General features: G+C 39.1%; 1 long non-coding RNA gene across 4 annotated transcripts in view; it reads left to right on the top strand.

Annotated features, from left to right (window-relative positions):
- The window catches only part of LOC103149784 (uncharacterized), a 50,033-nt gene extending 38,646 nt beyond the window's left edge, over window positions 1–11,387 (top strand). For all 4 annotated transcript variants that reach the window (XR_001664351.1, XR_001664350.1, XR_001664348.1 and 1 more), the window contains 4 exons: window positions 1,233–1,303; window positions 5,368–5,425; window positions 5,514–5,604; window positions 10,975–11,387. This is a non-coding gene — a long non-coding RNA (uncharacterized LOC103149784). The remainder of the gene's footprint in view (window positions 1–1,232; window positions 1,304–5,367; window positions 5,426–5,513; window positions 5,605–10,974) is intronic.
- Window positions 11,388–21,599: the final 10,212 nt, after the last annotated feature.

Here is a 21,599-nt window from a genome sequence, read left to right as displayed (position 1 = left end):
TAATTTTACTTAGCTATTTTTTAGGTAAGTAAAATAATAGCTATAGTGAGATGGCTTCTGAAACATCCTGCGTGGTTTTAATCTGTCAGAGCTCGTGATTTTACTGTACACCAAGAGGGAAAGTTGCTTTCTGACTCAACTGGTTGCATATATTAAATGCTGGGGATATAAAGCGGTGAGTCTGCAGTGGACCTGAAACTGAGTCACTGCCTGAGGCTGCTGCTGCTACCATTCCTCTTAACTTTAGAACACAGTGGTGGATGACAGTTGTGATAAAAGTAAGCGGAGACTTTCATGTTATTAGAGTGTAGACTGTTATTCAGAGAGGTTTCTGAAGCCGAGAAACAACGAGTGTGAGTCACATAGAAACAGGAACTATTAGAGCTTTGGACAGTTTACATGAAACAATGGTTACTGCCTGATATGTGCTGCTGCTGCACTGCAGAAGCTTGTATATTTTTGACATCCTTGATGTCAGCTTGTTGCTGAAGCAGGATATCTATAAATGCAGACAGTGTAGTAAACTTAGCTTTCAGCCATTGCGAAGCTCATTGACAAGAAATTTCAACAGCTGAAACCAAAGAGAGGAAACACTCAGTTTCCTTGTTCCTCTTGTCCTAACAACCATACATGGTGGGAACTTCATTCACAAATTTGTTCTGTCAACCCGCAACTGAAGGCAGCGACACATTCTGAGATTGCAAAATGCACTGAGCGATGCTTGCACTTTGCAGTTCCTGTTGCACTCCCCTAAAATGGTGCTCATGCATTCAACTAACCCTTCTCTTACAATGTCAATGTTGAGGTTTTGTGTGCAGAAATACAGGATCAGATGCAGCTAATTGAAATCTCACCACTGAAGCTTTCTAGGTGGCTCCAAAGTAGTTATATTTTATTGGTTATAATGACATTATTGCATCTTTGCTCTGAGAACTTTTACTACCAAAGGTCTGTGAGGGTGTGCTGGGGGTAAAAATAGAAAAGTCCAGTAAGCCTCTAAAGTGTCTCCATCAGCAAATCTTCAATTAAAATAACTGCTCAGGCTGTCTGTCATTTAATCCCTTTATGTAAAGGATCTGCTGCACGACACCCATGTGCACATATGTGCGAACATATGCACGTGTGTCCTTTATTTTTGTCTGTGACAAAATCTTATCTCATCACAAGCTACTACAGTTCAGTACATTGTATCTCATCCATCTTCGTTTTTTTTTTTGTTTTTGTTTTTTCAGTCACATGTGAGCTGTCATAACTCCCCGAAGCAAAGAAACTACAGATTAAAAGGAGTCCCGACTTGTTGCAGGTGAGCCGTTACCTCTGCGTTCCCAGGACGCTTGTGCAAGACTGCGCTGAGAAAGCCCAACAGTCTCCCAGGCAGCTACTTCCTGATTTTTTTTTTTTCCCTCCTCACATCTTGGGAAAGCGCTTTCCAGGAATCATGCTCCATCATTCTCCATCACAGGGTGCTTTTATTTCAAATTACCACTAAGTATAGGCAGAAAGGCTGTAAAATTAGCAGACATTTAATCAAAGAAAGTGTTATTATACGCCTGAAAGTGAGCCTAATGGTTAGAGTAAACACCCTGCAGATACACACCAAGCCTCTGTCTCCTGAGCTGCCATTCTGGATGAACTCTGATGGGGTTATATTAAAAGGCTCAGTTACTCCTCCCTGCTCATTCAAGGAAACTGAAATATAGACTGGTACACCCTCTTCTACTGAGCCTTTAAACTATGAAGGAATTAGGATTGGATTTCATCTGTAAGCACAATCCCAGTCGTTTTTAATGTGGGTCGCTGCGTTCTGTCTTAAGTGGCTTTCAGGTACCAGCCTCTACCTCCAAATATCCTCCTGGATCATTTATAGTCACTAAAATATATTGTTGCTTGTCTTGAACCCTTTTGCTGTCGAGGCAAAAGGGGTCAAGGTGCTGCTGAAGTTCTTCATGGCAAAGACTCGGTAAGATTTCAGAAAGCTTCCTCAGAGCTCACAGGATCAGAATAACAATCAGCTTTATCAGCCAAGATTGTGGGCATAAACAAGGAATTTAACTTCGGTCAGTGTACAGACGATAAGGCTGCAGCAGGTAATTTTTAATTAAAGAATATTTTTTTACGACATAGTTAAAGCGTGTCACCATGTTGTGATGTCAAACCTCCTTCCTGAGTTACTGTTACCATCTGAAGAAATGGTCAGAAACAACCAATCAGCCAGGAGGAGTGTCTTAGTGCTGTCAATCAGCCTCATGTATGTGCAGCTATATTTGCTAATGGCACAGAAACAATTAACCGTCCCAGAAAATGTTTATTTGCCGTCATCAGTGGCTATGCTAACTAGCATGAACATTCAGGACAAGCTCTGCTATCAGGAAGAAGCTGTAACATAGGAGCGATGAAGGGAAGAGGAATGAGCAGCTTGTACACAAGCATGATTGGCAGAGCTAAGACTCTCCTCCATCCTCTGATTGTATTTTTCTGCTTAGCACTACGAGAAGTCAGAGGAGCTCAATTTCTTTCACAGATTTTCTGTCTCTATCCTGAAGTCTTAGTCAGCGTTGTGAAACGTAGGCCCATCAGTACTTGTCCAAGTTTGGTGAAGCTGTGGTCCTGTGGATTAAAAATAAACCAGAGTTTTCACACCTCCACCACACAGCTTTACACTTGGTATGGTGTGTTGCACCAAACATAGTGCCATGCTTTATGACCATACATCTCTGCTGTGGTCTCAGTTATTTCAAACTAGTTGGAATAACTACCAATGAGTATTTTATATCACTGTGAAGAAACTTTGATTTGTTCTCTTTGACTAGGACATCATTGATGTGTTTTTGGTTTTGCCATTTTTTTTCGTTTGAGCTATTCAGAAGAGTGCTTGCTTGTGTGCTTTGGAACTTTATCTGGCAGAATTAATGTCACAGACTGATGGCTGGACATTTTCCAGCAGGGTTTTCTGGTAGAGAGTAGGATTAATGGTTCTGCTACTAATGGTAAATGGTCCAGGTCAGGATTTAGCAGGACATCACCACCATGTTGTCAGTCCTAAACTTGGTGGACCTTTGTGTTTTTTGTCCTCGTTGGTTTTGGCCAATTTCTCTTGAATTTCTCTGTTTATACCATTTTTGCTGAGTCTCCTTCTTATTGTTGAATCGTGAGAACTAAACTTACCTGGGTTAAGTGAAGTCTGCAGTGCTATAGTTATCTAGGTTATTTTGTTACCTCCTCTATGAGTAGCTGCTGCACTCTGGAGTGATTTTGGTAGACCTACCACTCCTGGAAAGGTTCACTGCTCCGTGTGACTCTATTTGTGGACATTGGTTCTCTTCCAAAGCCTTAAAAATAGTGAAATAACCCAACGTTTCTTATCTGTTGGGTGTGATTAGTTGCTTTTTGAGGTCATCGAGTCTATTTTCTTGTCACCAGAAGGGCAACTGTGTGAAAAATCTACTCGACCAGTTTTTATAACACCTCAAATAGAGATGCAGAAACTTCCACTTTGGTCTTGAAAGGAGCTCATTCTTTGAGGAACTTTGGTTTTTAAGACAAAGGATGACCAAATAATACTTTGGGTGTAACACCATATTGTGGATCCAAATGCTAACCCTTCAGTCATTCATGCAGGTCGACTTATGACTTCTTTTAACATTAGCAGCTACCAAACTGTCACTTAATTTCCTCAAAGACTTTCTTCTGACTGTAGTTTTTCCAACGTATGATACATTCACTTTTTGCAGATTAGTTGATTTGTTCATGGTTCAAGGTGTTTGTAAGAACTCCCACCTGTGTTCTTGTTTTATCGTGAAAGAGTTAAACTTTCATGGTTCAGTAGTTATAAAGTAATTTCGCTTTGTCACCCAGCAGCTGCAGCAGTAACAGAATCTAGTCAGATATTTATTGATTCTAGTGAAATAAAACCAAGAGGCCGTTGATGACTTTGGAAAACGTATCATTTAGGTATTGAAATTTTTCAGTTTTACTTAATCTATTCTGTTCAGCATCTTCAGTCTGAGTCATTGTTAGGGGAAGTTGTCGCTGTGTGTATGCATATCTTTTTTGTTGTGAAAAGTAGTGCCGCTTTTATAGGGTGTCATTTAGATTCAGACAGTGTGTCTGGGGCTGACCCTTATCTGCAGAGCAGTCAAAGAGGGGAAATATCAAACTATAACAGCCTGCTAACTTGGGCTCATTTTCTGTTTCTGTTTCTCTACTTTAGGGGAAACATTCTTGCTCTTCTGAAAAGTGTTAATCTGAACTGTGCAGTGCTATGCTGATGGTATGTCTTGACACAATTGGAAGAAGTCAGGGCTGATCTAAGAGGATATGTGCAATGACAAGTGGTTTACACTACCTCCACGCTCACAGCGGGGAGTGAATTACCTTAGCGTTTACACAGATGCTGGCATTCAGACAGGGCCATGAGAAAGGCGAACGACGGGGGATCAGGTTGCAAAGAGTGCATGATTTTTTTTTTCTTTCCCTGAATTTGCCTGTTTTCAGCTTGACGCTGGTCCAACGTGGGTTTGTCATATGGGTGCCCTCCTGGGGTTTTCTTTCTGGGAATGGGTCAGACGGTGAGAGTGTGTAAATGCCGGGTTAAGCAAACTAACATCTGCGCTGATTTTCCTGACATGGGCTTCACACCTTGTGGAATGTGAAAACAGAAAGACGAAACACGCACCGATTACAGCCTGTTTCTCTTGCTGAAAGTCTCAGAGAAGGCATATGGTTTAACATTTAAATTGCACAACAGCATAGGAAGTTGCTTCACAGGATTTTAAGAAGAAAGTAAAGCTGCTCAGTCTCATTTTGATGCGGTAAACCACTACGCTGCAGCTTGAACGCTATCGTATCTCGTGTAAATGCCTTATGCATTGAGCCTTTTAATTTTACCTCAGTCCTTGCTATGTTTGTTGTCTCACTGACACTTCTAGGAACAGTGCTAGTCTTCAAAGAATGTAGATCATATTCTTTGCTGTGTGGCCCTAAAATAACACAGCAGTTTCCTTTTTGCATCAGCTTGCAAGTTTGATAGACTCACTCTAACTGCGCTACAGCTAAACAACTATGAGTCAATGCAGATATTACAATATGGTGACAACCTCTGTTTAGTTTAATATTCTTTTAAATCCAGTGAAACTACCTTCCTGCAGAAGTATCATTGTATCTACAGTCCAATTATAATAAACCCAACTCTGGATAAGCTGCAGAATTTGTTGACCAGACAACAAAACTTCATGCTTCCCACAAGTCTGGCCGTTTTGGGAGAGTGGCAAAACGAAAGCAACTGACGGGAAGAACAAAAATTAAATTAGCAAAAAAATTAAGAAGTCCACTAGACAGAGATGATTGTTCCCCTTTGTTTCTTTCCAGGAAAGGCCTGATGAGTGGCAGGAAGACTTATGGAGGGATCCATAAAAATTGACTGCAAGTAAGTATTAGCTAAAAGTGAAAAACAAGTATTTACTTCAGGCCCGATTACTACTTGAAGCAAGTGAATCATCTGTGGTCTGCCTCAGGAAAACCGCCCCTCTAAATACTCCTCCTGATTGCTCCCTGATGAGCTCCAGCTGCAACCAATCCAGCTGTCACACCCAGGAGAGAGAGAAGGTAGGAGGAACATGTCCACACACACCCACAGCCCGAACACTGTTTGGCGAACCCAACCACACCTACATGAACTGCACGTCACCTTGAAGCACGGTGGTGGGAACATCATGAGCAATCCTAAACATGCAGACAAAAGCAACAATGCAATGGTTTTTGATCAAAACACATTCATGTGTTACAATACCCTTGATCTAAATTGAAATGAGAATGTTACGCAATACTCGAACCATCTGATCTTGAGCTGCTTTGCGAAAACACAATGGTTTCAGCCCGCAAAAGACGCTCAGCTGTAATTACACCAGGAGACGATTTTACAATGTTTTGATGCAGGGAGGCTGAACACAAATACACAAAAGTCTCTCCTTTCATTTGTAAGCAATTTTAACAAGCTTTTCTTTCACTTCAGAATTGCACACTGGTTTCTTCCACATAAAATCCAAATAAAACATATTCAAGTTTGTGGTTGTAAAATGTGCAAGTGGAGAAAAGTTCAAAGTTTTGTACCGACTTTAGAAGATTAAATAAATTTCATATGCATCTCTGCGTCCTGACTTCAGAAGTCACTCATCACAACTGCAGATATGAAACCAACTATGTCGAAACAGTAAATGATCAAGGCTTTTAAAAGTTTGCCTTGGCAAAATTTACCTGGCAGACGCCCACCAATGTGTTTAAGACTGGGCCAGTTGGACAACATGCAAGAAGCTGCAATCTGAACCCTGGTTCTGGTATTTAAAGGCGTAAACAACCCAAACAGTGCAACACTAGAGTAGAAATGCATTACTATACTATGAGCTCATTATCTCACCATACAGTGGTTTTAATCATTAAGCAGGGATGGTGGCGGTTTTAGTTTCAGTGAGATCACCCTGACTACAAACTGTCCACTCACATTACAGTTAATACAAACCTTGTATTTCCATTCACTGCCCCACAGTCACAATATTTGCATAGTGGAGCTTGCAACAACCTTTAAATGTTAAGCAGCAGATAGTTAGAGACAGAAAGAGAGATGCAGATATTTGTATTGAGTAAGAGACATAAACACTGTTTTGTAATACAAGTAGATCTAATTCAGTCCAGCAGAATACAATCATATAGATGGATTCAAATTCAGCTGGCATTCAACATGCATGTCAGGTTCTGATGCTGTAATCTGAACTTCAACACTGCAACACTAGAGTGGAAATTCATTATTATACTATGAGCTCATTATCTCACCATACAGTGGTTTTGACCAGAATTAGATTCGCTTTATAAGACAAGCGGATCTAATTCTCGGTCCAGCAGAATGCAATCGTATAGATGGGTTCAAATTCAGTTAAACATAGTGCAGTTCTGTCCTATTTAAAGTACAGTGCAGTCCAATTCAGTTGTTGAAAAGTTATGTACAGTGGATGGCTGATTGCAGTGCTGTAATCCCTGAAACATTAGCAAGCATGTGGAAACAGTGGAAAGGAACAACTCCCATTTGACAGGAAGGAGCCTGTCACAGTTGATTAGTTTCAGAAGGATACAGCTAAACAGATTATTAATTTATCAGTGTGACTAATAGTGGATCTATTACATTAGGAGCTGGAGGATAAATGCCTATTAGACAATAGTTATTTACAACTTCAACACTTCAGTACCTCTTGATCGTCTTTACTTGGATTTTCTGAAGCTTCTGTGCGTCTGTTGGGGTCTCAAAGCTCTGAATTTCAAAGTGTGCTCAAATGATTTATGAGGTCTTAGTTCTGAATTGGAAAAAAGTAGACCACTCCATTTGCTCTAGCAAGTCAATTTCAAGTTGGAGTTTATGTTCCTGATGTCTTAAGCATGAGTAGAGATAGGAAGGAGCCAGAGGTGGATAGATGTGGTCTGTCTTGGTGAGGTAGGAGCAGAGCCAAAAGGTAGGCGTCTTAATTTAAGGATCCATGTATGTGGATTTTTATGTATTTGGCAAACATTTCTTTCAAAAATGACTAACAAATGAAGGTACAACAGTGCAAATATACTATCTGGCATTCACAGGGAGCAATAAAACACAGTGACATCTGTTTGGTTAGTTTGAAACCTCAAAGTTCCCTAAATCACATCCGATTGACCCGGTTTATGACTTCCCAACTAATGGGGTCCACAGATGGACAAAGATTCAATTCTAAGAGCTGGAGGAAATGTTAATTAAACATCACTGGTGCAGCTCCACCTCTTCATTTTTCTTGGCTCTAGATTATAAATTAACTAAAACAACCTGCTTTACTTATTACATCAGTTCTCTTTTCTATCACATCATAAAGAAAGGCCTTGTTAGGAGGTTGTATTCATAACTCTGGGAATCAGGATGCCATCAATTACTAATTAAGCTTAATTGGTTACTAATTAACTTAAGATCGGTTGGTTGACCAGAAGATTGGCCAGTTGGTTAGTTAGTTAGTGATTGTTGCTTAGTTGGTTAGTTGGCTTGCTGATCAGAATGTTGGTTAGTTGGTTGACCAGAAAATTGAGTGGTTGGTTGGTTGGTTGGTTGGTTGGTTGGTTGGTTGGTTGGGTGGCTTGCTGACTAGAATGGTGGTTAGTTTGTTGACCAGGACATTGGTTGGTTGACTGGTTAGTTGCTTCATTGGTTGGTTGGTTGGTTGGTTGGTTGGTTGGTTGGTTGGTTGGTTGGTTGGCTGGCTTGCTGACTAGAATGGTGGTTAGTTTGTTGACCAGAACATTGGTTGATTGACTGGCTGGTTGACCAGAAAATTGATTGGTTGGCTGGTTAGTTTATTGACCAAAAGGTTAGATGCTCGGTTGGTCGGTTGGTTGGTTGCAGAATGATTGACTGAAAGTGAGAATTTAACTTTAACAAAGACATTTTTAGATGTTTCTCTTATTAAACATTTAAAAATATATACTGGTTATGAACATTGTTCAAAAGTGTTTTGGGGAAAATCTCTTTCAGGTAGGAAAAAGCAACGACAGCTTAAGAAACCTGCCAAAAAAAACCTTTTGAACTCTTGGTGTCAGGTGACCTTTTCAGAGAAAGAAGTTGAGAAACAATTTTAGATTTAGGTCAGAGATTTTCCTTGCACTTAAACATGACATCACAGGACTTCCTGATCTAATAATGCTTCCAGCAGCCTTATTATGTCCATTTAACTGGATAATGGCAGTTCACTGGATTTGTGGAGTCTCAGTGGAGACAATGAGGACACAGAAAGGCAGCTGCTCTGTCCCTCGTGACGTCTTTTCTCTCGCACACACACATGGAGAAACCACAACTGGAAGCTTGTAATTTTCAGCCTGGTGGCGTTTATGTCTGATCTAGCTTTTGTTGTATGGGCTGAGTATAGTTGTGGCAAAGCAGCATAGAATCATGCACATCCACAAATGACAGCTCAGGCTCAGAGGAGGCTGGGTTCACAGAGTGCAAACATCACAGCACGCAAAATTAATGCACAGTTCCTCTTTTTACTATCAACAGATCAGATGCAGATGGAAAAAAAAAAAAAAGGTCAGCTACGACGCAGAATTTTATGAATCAACATGTAGTAAAAGATCCTGTCCTCAGTAATGCCTGCAGGGGAATAACGCTGTTGACCTCATGAAGGACCGTTCTTTATTTAAACTGAATAAATCAATTATTGTCTTTGTGCGCAGTTACAGCCACGAGATGAAGTCCCGCTATAATCTGCCACCATGTTTGTTAATAGGCTGATTATGATGGCTGTGGTTGTGAGGATCATGTGCGCCAGTGTGACAGACAGTGAATAGCTGGCTGTGTTGGCTCACAGAGGAGGAGACTCTTGGATGAAAGGAACATGAAGGGCTTTCTCTATCTCTGCTGTGCACACAAATATGCATTTCATTACTAACTTTGGACAGGAATAGCTCCATGCCTCTGGTTTTTGGGCTTAAGGCCACCTCAGCTGAGCTCTGGCCTGCAATCTTCAATGTCATTCGTGGAATCCTCTCCAACAGTTTTCTCTTGAAAACTTAACAGCGAAGAAATGAAAATTTGCGCAAAACCTTAAAACCATGACTAACTTCTTTGTATTTCAACTTCCAAGATAAACTTTGAAGACCATAAAAAAAAACAACGCTGCTTTAATGTTTTACAGGAAAGTCTTAGACTTACTGAAAGCCACAAATGAACAGAGTGACGCAAAACAATCATATAGTTATGCACGTTCTTTTAATAGGTACAAAGACCTGGAAAATATCTGATAATTAACTTGAGCATTGAAGTGTAACATTATGTAAGCCAAAATGTGCCAAATGACTAAGAACAACAGCAATAATGATCATTTGTAAAAAGGAACAAGGAAACAACTGTGAACACTTAAAAAAATGTACCAACAAGTTGTATCAGTATCACTTTAATATTGTCCCTGTATGAACATTTTCCTTGTAGCCAGATGAAAAATTTAAAAATCAACCTAAAGCATGAACAAAAATATCAATCAAACTAAAACGAGAAAGCCCAATCACATTTTAGAGTTATCTGAATAATGGCCTCAGTAATAGAACTGTTTTTCCATGTGTTGGTCCTTGCTTAGGTGGTCTGAATCTTTTTCCAGATGGAAGGAGCTCAGATTTGCCATGCCGTGGATAATAAGGGGCCTAGAGAATGTCCTTCACTCCGACTGATCAAGTAACTGATCGGGTTCGAAATCTGAGTGATGGACTTTGACCTGAGCCTCCAGAAACATGTAAACACAATCACAAAGTCGGCCTTCTATCACCTGAAGAACAGTTCTAGGATTAAAGGACTAATGTCCCTTTAAGCTCTAGAGAAACTCCTCCATGTGTTTATCTTTAGTCGTATTGATTACTGCAACCTTGTCGTCACAGATCCGCCTAAAAAGCCAATCAGACTGACCCAGAATGAGCTTGAATTCTCACTAAAACTAGCAAAAACAGAGCACATCTCAGACCAGAGACTTTAAAATACTTTTGTTGGTTTATAAGTCACTGAGCGGCTAATGACCAAAATACTTTAAAAAGCTTTCTCAAGTTTCCTGGTTCTGGTCTATTCACCAATCCCTGAATTAGAGCCAAACATGGAGAAGCAGCATTTAGTTTTTATTTTCATTTAATCTGGAATAAACTTCCATAAAACTGTAAAACTGCTGAAACACTGAGGTCCATTAAATTAAGGCTAAAATGTCATTTCTTTATACTTGCCTTTGGTTAATAACAATTATTGTTTTCCTTTACTTTAATGTTTTTGCTTGTTGCTTTATTTTCCTTTTAATTAGATAAAGCCATTTGAATTGGCTTGTAGCTGAAAATGTGCTATACAAACACGCTTTAAAAATGTTTATATTACATCACGCAATGTTGTACCAATAATTTTGTCAGTTCTTTTACTATTGATATTTACTGTCTGTCTACTGATAGGTTAAGATGGTGGAGATGACGGCTGAGTTCAGAGAACATCCACGCTGCTTTCTCATCCTGAACAACTCTGAGGATTTTTTCTGGTTCCTTTGAAACCATCTTATTTCTGTGGTCCTCACACATTGACTCTATTCAGAGGAAATCCCAGCAGAGACTGGTACCAGAAGTACAACCTACAGAAGGAGCTGTTGGACTCCTTTTTCCTGTGCACATCCATCACTGAGTGGTTTGGCTCATCCACCAAACAGGACAGAACCAGAGCACATAACTGGGAGAGGATCATCAGGACTGGTATCCCTTTAATGGTATCTAAAGGTTGGTGGACTGGAATACCTTCTAAAATATATATGCAAATCTTTGGTTTTTGTGACATGTGAGTTTTAAGTCTTGCAATAAAATCTTCCACCACCTAACCAAGTGAGTCATTTGTACATCACAAGATAACACATGTACAAAGGAAAAGCCTACACAAAGATGCAGAAATGCAATGTGCAGCAAAAAATAAATAAATTCTTTAAATGGGAATGAAAAAAAATGAAGAGACCACTTAAAATTATCAGTTCTCTTATTTTACTCTTTATAGGTATATGTTTGAGTAAAATTAATATTGTTGTTTTATTCTATAAACTTTTGACAACGTGTCTGAATTTCCAAGCAAACATTTTGTATTTATTTGCAGAAAATGAGAAACAAAAAGATGCAGTGCTTTCAGATCTCAAATAATACAAAGAAAGCAAGTTCATATTAATTTAGAAATAACAGTACTAATGTTTTAACTCAGGAAGAAATTATAAATCAATATTTGGTGGAATAACCAGGAGGTTTTCTTTGGGGTTCAGTCCAGTGGGCTCTGAGTTTTTTCAATTTGATCCAAATTTACCACTAAAACACCAAAAAGTAAAGAGATATTGACAGAATGTAAAAACAGAAATAGACAAATGGAAAAATACAAAGAATAACTGCACATACAGAAACTAATCAATACAAATTAACAACAAATACACATAAAATACCAAAAACACACCACAATCTTATTAAAGACGAGGAATAAAAGTTCACACAAAATAACATAAAAAAGAACAAAATAACAACAAAAAGATGTAATTATCAACAAATTAACAAATTCTAAATAATGTAATTTTGCTCTAATCTCTTTAGCTCTTTGCAGCCATGGAAGAAGGTGGATTTCTTTGTGTCTCTTGAACTTTTGGTTTCATCCTGTTGAAAAATCCAGCCTTTTTTCACCTTACTGGTACATCAAAGAGAAGCAAGCCCAGAGCATCACAGGTCCTCCCCCATGCTTGAGCGCAGCCATTTGTCCGTTACTCATTCCTAACCCGTTTGTGGTGTTTCATCTGGTTAACAAAAGCACTAGCAAACACCAGGTTATCTTACAGATGAATCATCTAAGTGTTGTGCCGTTTAAGAACCCAGTTTTCTCAAAATGAAACTGTTGCAACAGCTCTCAAGCAGTGACTTTAGATGATTGCTTTCCTTCCAGAAATTTACTTGTAAAATCCACACACACCTTTCCTTATGTGATGTTCTCTTGTGTTGCCCATTTTGAGGCATGGCGGACAGGAATGGGCCACTATGTCCAATCATATTTATATCCCAAGATATCTGGGCTACTTTTAGGAGCAAAAGTTGTTGGTTCAGATTTCACAACTTAAAGATAGCCATGTCAGCAAAATAAATCCCTCCGCACGGCGACCGCCGGCTGCCTGGGAGGTTTTGGAGGTCACACTGCTATCTAATAACTAGCCTCCATAGTAAGTGAAGAACTGAGACAAAGGCATTTACATAAACACATACACTAGCCTGGGTCATTAATTAACAGCAGCTTGAAGCAGAAATACCACTGAAGGTTCTTTAAATGAGTCCCCTGGATAATCATGCAGCAGCCTGTTTACCATTTCAGTCTGTTTCACGCGACCTTGGCAGGTCATGAAGGTGACCGCTCTCCATCTTGAGCCACTGAAGGTGGTTCGTGGCTCTCATGCTAATCAGTGAGATGAAAACCTTTATAGATTCAGATTTTAAAACTCTTTTGGTGTTTGGTAGTTGGATCTTGAGTGAAACTACAAGACTTGAGAGTGTGCTTACACCCTCAGAGCGACATAGTTTGCTGTGAAAAAAGATTTACCCCTTATAGATCACTTCCGTTTTTGCTTCTTTTTTTTGTCACATTTCAATGTTTCAGATCACCAAACTAATTTTAATTTCAAGCAAAGATGCCATTTTCAAATATGATTTTTATTTTATTAAGAGAAAATGTTATCCAAACTACACTAGCATTGTGGGAAAGTATTTAAACCTGGACTTGGACTAGGACATTTCAAAATGTTCTTGAGAAGACAAGCAGGAAAGCAGGAAGGAAGGAAAGAAAACACTAGAAAAAATCTACAGGAAGGAAGTGAGTGATTCTGTACAAGAGAATGCAGTAAAAGTATAACATTCAGTGAGCTTTTTTGCCAGAGTTAATATAATTTGTCACATCTAAAACCAGGAAGTTCCAAAAGAATTGGCAAAAAATCTACATTTATAGTAAAATAATATAAAAGTTGGTAGTAAATTGTATTTCAGAGAACTTCACATGACTAGTCAAAGTTTCTGTCAATGATACATATATTTTTAGATATTTTTGGCATACCATGCAAATAAACTGAAATTTAAATCATTGCACATTTTGCACATTTTTGTTCCATTTTCCAATTTGAATTCCTTCCTTTTTATGCCAAGAAAATTTAAGCATCATTTTTAAAATTTTCATCAATGAAACTCGATCCAAGGCCTCTCAGATCACTCACACCTTCATTTTTTTTTCAAGCTGCAAATAAAGACATTTCACAAGTCCACTAAAAGACAAGTACAGACAAGACTGCTCAGAGAAATGTTCAGCATTTTAACTGCATAAGGGGTTTGGTCAAAAGGTTTGCTTTGAAAGGATTCTCGCTGAGTGAATTTGACCTGAAGTGTCAAAATGTCAGTCATAAAAATGCTAGTAAACCACTCAAAACAAATCAAACAAACAATGGTCTCTTTGAGCATTTTGAATAAAAAGAAGATAGTTTGCAACATAGATTTTTACAGTTTTTTTTAAAGACGACAAATTAACTCCAGCTCCTTTTATCGCTTCCTTGTAAAACACGAAGGTGGTAGGGTCATGATGTGGAGCCTCTGTGCTGCAAAAGTGATTGGGAAAATTACACCTTCTGCAGTCTGGACTTTCCAGAAAAATCAGGCGTCCAAATGTGCAGCCATCATAAAACGGCATTCCTCCAGTGGCTCCAGGTCAGCAAGGTGGCGGAGAGACCACCACAAACCTCTGACCTGAGCTTAACCATGGCAGATATGCAGATTACTCCACACCCAGTCTTCCGGCCCCTCCAACCACTCTCTCCTTCAATGTATCATTTGCTGGGTCGTAAATCTGTCCAGGCCTCACAGCAGGAAGCTGGTTCAACCTCCTGCAGGATTGTTCAACCTTATTGTCCCGTCCTTCTCCGAGACAGAGACCCGCAGCTGCTGTGTGGACGTTTTCATCCCTCACTGTCAAATCGTGGCACTCACCCAAATCCAGCAGTAGCTACTTACTAGAGAACTGCCGCTGCTGCCAGGAACTCTGCAGGAACTACGCTAGATGTTCCACATTAGAGTCTGATACCAATACTCCTGTTGCTGGGTAAAGTTTCTGCTGTTTTATTTTTATCAGCAGAGACAACTTGTGCACTATTTCCTTTTCGTTTTATTTTTTTTAAATTAGTTTATCTTGCAGAAATATTCATACTCGTAAAGCTTTACTGCATTTTTGCCATAAACGTAAATTTAAAGGGGCAGTATTCTATATTTTCCAGGCATATATTGCCATTTTATAGCTCAAACTAGTAACTATATTAACTTCAGTTGCTATAAAAAAAATACTGTATATATAAAAAATACAGCAATAAGTTAAAAGAAATTTGACAATTTAGCATTTTGAAAATAGGCCTCAATAGGCCTCCTTCTCTTTAAGAAACTCCTGCTCTTTCTGACAAGCCACCTTTTCTTTTCCAAATTTGTTGAAACTGTCACTATATTGTGACGGTTTGTTATGAGGGAGATAATCTTTTAAAAAATTGAGCTTGTCTGCCTTCTCCTAGTTCTCCCATCGCTAACTAGAAATAACCAATCAGAGCCAGTAGGCGGGTCTTAGCGCTGCCAATCACAATCTCATGATTAGAACAAGCCTCTGAATTTTTCAGAACTCTGGAAATTGTCTTATAACCTAAACCTTCTCCACATCTTTCTGCTGGGTTCTCTAGGTCTTGATGCTGAGTTCAGATTTTTTGCCAAAATCCGATTTTTTGCATTGCTGTTCATACTAATAAAACCCAACCACAAAGAGATTTCTGTGTGAACAGTGACGAGCCCAAAGTGACCCGTATGCGCAGAAGAAGAGACGTCACACAGCTTACAGAAGTAATAATAGATAGAGACGATTATGGATCAATTTTGAAGTTTATTTAGCAATGGGATCTGAAAATACAATCATAAGAGCATAACAACACAAAGAAAAGTAATAAAAAAGAAAGCAACTGATAGCAGCAGCGTTTTGTGGAGTATTGACTGCAACTTTTGCATGAGGAAGTCTGTTTGGATGCGTAATCAGAGCCAGAAGTGGTCGGATTGTGATGCGATGTGACATCTTTCATAATTCGTTATCATAATTTTCAGCCATTACATCCTGATTTACCGCATCTGGCCTTTTCTGGTGCAGAATTATAGCGCATATCTCATATCAATGATATTAAAGTCATAAAAATGCAGCATAACTGTTGAGACTGCAGACATTTTGAAAGCAATCAGATATTTGATTTAGTACCAAATATGGAAGTGTCATAGATCAGATATTTATTGGGGTTAAAGGATTGAAAGTGCGTTGTTCAGAAAGCGGTGAAAAAGTCCAATTTTTCACCGCATATAGGTAAAACAAAAAAAGCAGATTTGTGTTGAATTTACCTGCTGTGTAGGCTTAAAAACCTCTGAGGCCTTCACAGGACAGCTGGATTTTATTGAAGTGTATCAGACTGAAGGGGGCTTTTCATGTTTTCATTTATAAACACCATGAAAACTAGTTGATACCCTTACTAGTATGAGCTACTTTATGTTAGTTTATCACAACCTTCTAGTTAAATTAACTCGTTTTACAACAATCGGATGTAGGACTGAGACGACCAAAGAGCAGTGGTTTATGGTCTCTAATCTGGCTCATTTATCTGTAGGCCTTCGGTTTTGCTCTTACAGCTCCTTGATACTGGAGGCACCTGGGTCGGTTTTACTCTAAAGTCTCCAAGGTTTCGAATGCTGTAAGTGTTTGACCGGTGTTCATCTAGAACAGTCAGGTTGGGCAAGACCCAGCAGCTCTTGCAAAACAACGTGTCGCAACTCTGAAACACCAAGATAACCGGGAGACTGGCTGCCTTGGAGTTTTGAAAGGTGGCGTCATGATACGTTTGACGAGAACCAAAGGAAGAAAGGAGAAGGACGAGTGTTCAGGGATGACCGCTCCAGATGGCGAAGCTGTTGCTGACACCCGGCGTCGGAGCAGGGCTCCTGCCGGACCCTTGAACTTCAGAGGCGAGCCCTGGGAGCAACACCGGAGGGCTGAAGAGTTCGACTCGGTTAATGTTCAACCCTATTTGATCTGTGCCGAGAAGTCACATTCCCTGAATACCTCGCCAGCGTTTTCCGCAGTAGAGAGACTGAGAAGAGGTCGTAAACACTCCTGAGACTTTTCGAACCATTCTGTCTGAAGATCAGGGGTAAAGTCACGCCTGCAAGCGGAAACAAGAAGCTTTATGAATGAGTTTATTCAGAAATTACATCACTTGAGCTGGACATTTACCCCGTGTGACAAAATGTACTCAAAAGATCAAGCAAACTTCTTGTTTGACATGTCATTAAATCGGAAAGCACCATTAATCATTGCCAAAACAGATTAGCTCATCCTTTATTTGATGTTTCCTTTAATTTCTTTATCCAGTGTGGTCAGACTGACCCACTTCTTTGAACTCACGGTGCATCAAGCAATAAGGGTCAAGAGCAGGTGAGTAATACAGAACTGCTATCAGGAAAACTTTAATCCTCGCCGTGCTGCCTCCTTGTTTGGACGTTTACTACCCGCGGAGTGTTACAGCCCCGGACATCAAAGCAGCGCAACCCCTTTTAGTGACAATAAAGTCATCACACAAACCTGAAGGGAGGGAAGAATGTGTTGGATAATTTACTTAAAATGTGTGCCATGTGGTTGCCAGATTTCATTCCAAGAGATAACACTCAGCAGATGTCAGAGCGGAGACAAACCAATTTACAGGCGGTGTGAATTAAACGACACTCTGGGCAGTGATCTCTCTGAGTGCCACCTTAAAACGCTGCTTGATTATATGGGATGTTTTCTATTGTTTGCATGGTGGCTTTAGCAGATTTAGCTTGAGGGTGATTAACTAATGGAGCGCTGTAATCCCAGGTAGCAGTCAGTCGCTTGCAACCAAAAACACAAAGAGCAGCCTTCAGCCTAACCTGGTCTGAAGTGCTGAGATTGCAGACCGCAGATCTTTTTCACCTGGATTTATTTTTTTTTTAAGCTATCTTTGCTTGCAGGAGGAGAAATGAACAGGAAATCACTCAGAAGCAGAAGAATCTGGGTGGAAAACTTGTTTTTGTGACTGCAGGACTAACCTGAACTGGCAGTTTGTTGTAACAAAAGCTTCGTTGCTCCTCAAAATAACTTTAATTTGCTATAACAATTTGCTATAATCTCCAACACAGTGATGGAAAAAAAACATTATTTTACCCTAATATGCTAAATTTCACTGAAAGGACTCAAGAAAAAATGACGTTTCCTAACATTATCCACATTGAAAAATCTAAACCATTTTTATTTTTTGCTACATTTCAGACTTATCATTTTCATAAAATTGAGATAAATGTAGGTTGGTGCAAAATGTGTGTATCAACTCCCAGTCAGTACTCACAGAGCTTGTGAAGATCCTGTTGAAGCTAGTAATAAATACAGTGTCATAAATGAGTCCAGTACCATCATGGACCAATCAGAGAGAAAGAAGCCAAACAAAAAACAAAAATAGGCAGATCACAGTTTGGAGATGCATGCGGGGACAAAGATCTTAATATTTGAATTTTTACAGACATGTTTTGTCTGAGGGAACAATAATTTAACTTTGTGAATTTAGAGACAGTTGTTGCACAAAAAAAAAGGAAATGCCATTACAGCTATAAAGTACAAGGGTGGCAGCATTATGCTGTGGGGGAGTGGTATAGTTTAGAAAATAGATAGCATTTCAAGGAATAGTAGAGCAACATATTCTGACATCAGCCAGGCTTATGTTGAGATGTTACATTCAAACTTTGACTAGACCACTCCCAAAGTCGTCTCAGAAATAAAACAAAAGCATCAGGTGTTTTTAGAAAGAATGTAAAATCTTTTTTCATTTTTCTCCAGCTTCTTTATTATTATCTTCACATTTTAGAAGCTTCTAGTTTACTCTGATTCTTAGACTTGTATGTTTCTTGGAAGTGAAGCATAAGAAATAGCAAGAAAAAATGTAATTTGGGAAGCTTTCTGCTTCCTTCTTGGAAAATTTTCACAACTTTAACCAAACTTTTTGCTTAAAACATAAAGAGAAGAAGCCCTTCCTGTGCAACTTTCCTGATCCTTCTGACTTTTCCCCCCATTTCTGTCGTGTAAATCATCTCCTGACCTCTTCCCTTCATCATGTGACTCTTTGGCTGACTCCTGTCAGACTGAGAGGATTTTTGCTGTTTTTATGAGGTGGGAAACCGGACCCAGAATGGCCCCTTGTAGCAGAGAAAGATTTACAGTTTTCAGGCCAGAGGGTGAACGCTGGAATCGACTTTTTCTGTGATATAACTGAACATGAAAAATCAGGATATGCGCAGGTCCAGACCAGAGCTGTGGTCTGTTCCTGTAGGCGGCTCATCAGTGGTTTTGGTGCTCAGGTACATCTGAGCATGTGCAGAAGTGCCCTGATGAGCAGATGATGACGTCTGTCAGCGTTTGACCTCAGGAGACGGGTTTCACGATGAGCTAAGCCCCGCCCCCAGCCTCTCTTACATCAGGTGATTGGTGATATAATCCTCTCACTGTACACATTACATTCTGTGATGGTTCATGTGAACTTTGACAGACTTCTCCGTAATCAGTCCTGTGGGGCCTCAGCAAAAAAAAAACAACAAAAAAAAAAACATAAATTTCACACAAATTCAGACCTTGACCTTTAAGTTTCAGAAAATAGGCAGCAGCTACTGGACATTTTATGACCACTTTAAGTGTAAAAACCTGTTAAATTATTTGATGCCATAATTTTAAACGTACAGATTGCATTACTCCATTCCCTAATTTCACTAACCGGAGTAAAACGGTGCTTATCTTGCAAGCTGTAGTGTAAAGTCATGTTTTATGATGTCATGCTGCAGTTTTATGAGCACCTGAACCGCGTATCTGTCCTGCCTGTGGTATTTTACCACCGTGTTTAATGGTATCTTATATTATTCATATATTTCATGTGTTTTTCATGTACTCAGCTGTTTGCTTTCCTCTTCAGCTTCTCTGAAAGGAATTTATAAGAAATGTATGAGAGTTCAGACACCTAGCCCACGTCTTATTATACAGGTTGTGCCCTGGGAAGAAACTAGAAACTGTTCTTCAGCTTCAAGCTGCTGTAGGGGAAAATATATAAATAAATAAAATACTCCAACAAAAATGACCTTTCGCCTAGAGTGCGGCAAAAAGTATTTACCACCATATAGATGTTTTTGCCTTTTTTGTCAGATATAGATGTTTCCGAATAAGAAAAAATTTAATACCAAACAAAAACAAAAGTTGGAAAAATAAGAGTGGTAATTAATTGATGATGTTATTTACTAAAGTAAACAAGCTACAGACACAGTCACATTAAAAAAAGCCAAAAATTAAATGAAATTACAAGAATAGCCACAATATCTTGCCTTCATTCTCATAATATTATGACTTTATTTGTGTAATTTTATAACTTTATTCTCAGAATGTTATTTTTTAGTTTTTATTTGTCACTGCCATAATACTTGTCATAGAAACCAAGCTGGCCCACATGAATTGAGTAACTGGGTAAATATATGGAAAGTAATTACCCAATTAATCTAATAACTGTTTGTGAAAACTGGTAATGAACCTTTAACCTCGCGGTGTAGGAAGTTTTGCCCACTTTTCCTTGCAGAATTGTTTTATTTATGCATGAACCACCTGTTTATGTTAATCTCAAAGCATCTCAATTAGATTTAAGTCTAGACTTTGACTAGACCACTCCAAAATAACCCCTGTTTTTGAGCCATTCAGGACATTTTGTTGTTCTTAAATGTGTTTCAATGTGAGTAGAATTCATAGCTACATTGATAACCACAGATGATTCTGGTCCTAAAGCAGCAAAGCAGCCCCAGACCATCACACTGCCACCACCGTGTTTGACTATTGGTATGTATGTTGTATTTAGATACCTTATTTGACTTAATAAATGACAATAGTATTCGAAAACAACATTTCTTCCATCTGCATGGGTTATCTTTATCTAACATTGATATTAGTTTTAAGAAAATGCAAACCCATTCGATAAATTAGACGTTGCATTGATGCAAACAGAATAAAATTTGGTTTTTTGAATTCTTTCTTTTGGTGTTTTCAGGTGTATTTTAAAATAAATTGATCATTTTGTGTCCCATAAAAAACTTTTTGTATTGATTCCTATTCAAAGTAAATTTTTTAATAAACCTTACCACTATCCATCATCTACCCCCAGCCAGGATTTGAAGCCAGGACTTTCTCATAGGTGACACTTTTAGCAACGGTGACAGCCATAAGGGAAAGCTTTTAGTTTAATTGCACACAGACTACTATATTCAAGCCTTTATTTCTGTTAATTATTAAGGTTTTCCACTTGTGAAAAGTATGTTTAATACCCGCTTAAAGGTTATTTTACAAAGGTTCTTTCAATCTAACAAACGAGCCGCATCAGATTTAATTTGCTGAATTCCTGGCAATGTGTTCATGGCCACTCCGTCCTCAGAGCACACCTTCGAAAGGCTTCCAGGAGAAATAACCAAACAGATTAAAGCATAAAAAAACTGGCTTCCTGTCAGGATATACCCTATTTCTTTATTTTAAAACAGAGTGCAGGGAGCATTTTTGTGATGCTATGGAAACCCACACTTTCAGCGGATCAGCGGTTCACAGAGGGAGGCATCAAACTGTCTGAGACGTCAAACGTTCCCACAAAGACTTCAATTTTTTTAGGAGTGGTAAAAATTTCACAAAAACCCACACCAGCGGCACCAGCGGCACCAGCGGCGTCTTTCATGCACTCGGGCTTCATGCAAACATGGGAGTGGTGATAATGGTGTGGTGGTGAGGGGTGGAGGGGTGTGTACTGCAGATGCTGAATTTCTCACAGTAGCAATTTCAAGGACGCCAGAATGAATTACACGTAGGAAGTCCACATTTGGTGAAATCTCTCTGCCTAATCCACACACAATCCCATCCTCCTCAGCTAATTTCATATCTGCGGCACAAAAAA

The sequence above is a fragment of the Poecilia formosa genome, unplaced genomic scaffold (genome assembly GCF_000485575.1).
Source record: "Poecilia formosa unplaced genomic scaffold, Poecilia_formosa-5.1.2 Scaffold236, whole genome shotgun sequence".
In the NCBI taxonomy this organism is placed as follows: domain Eukaryota; kingdom Metazoa; phylum Chordata; class Actinopteri; order Cyprinodontiformes; family Poeciliidae; genus Poecilia; species Poecilia formosa.
The sequence above is the reverse complement of the archived record's forward strand: the minus strand, read 5'-3'. Positions and strand labels throughout refer to the sequence as shown.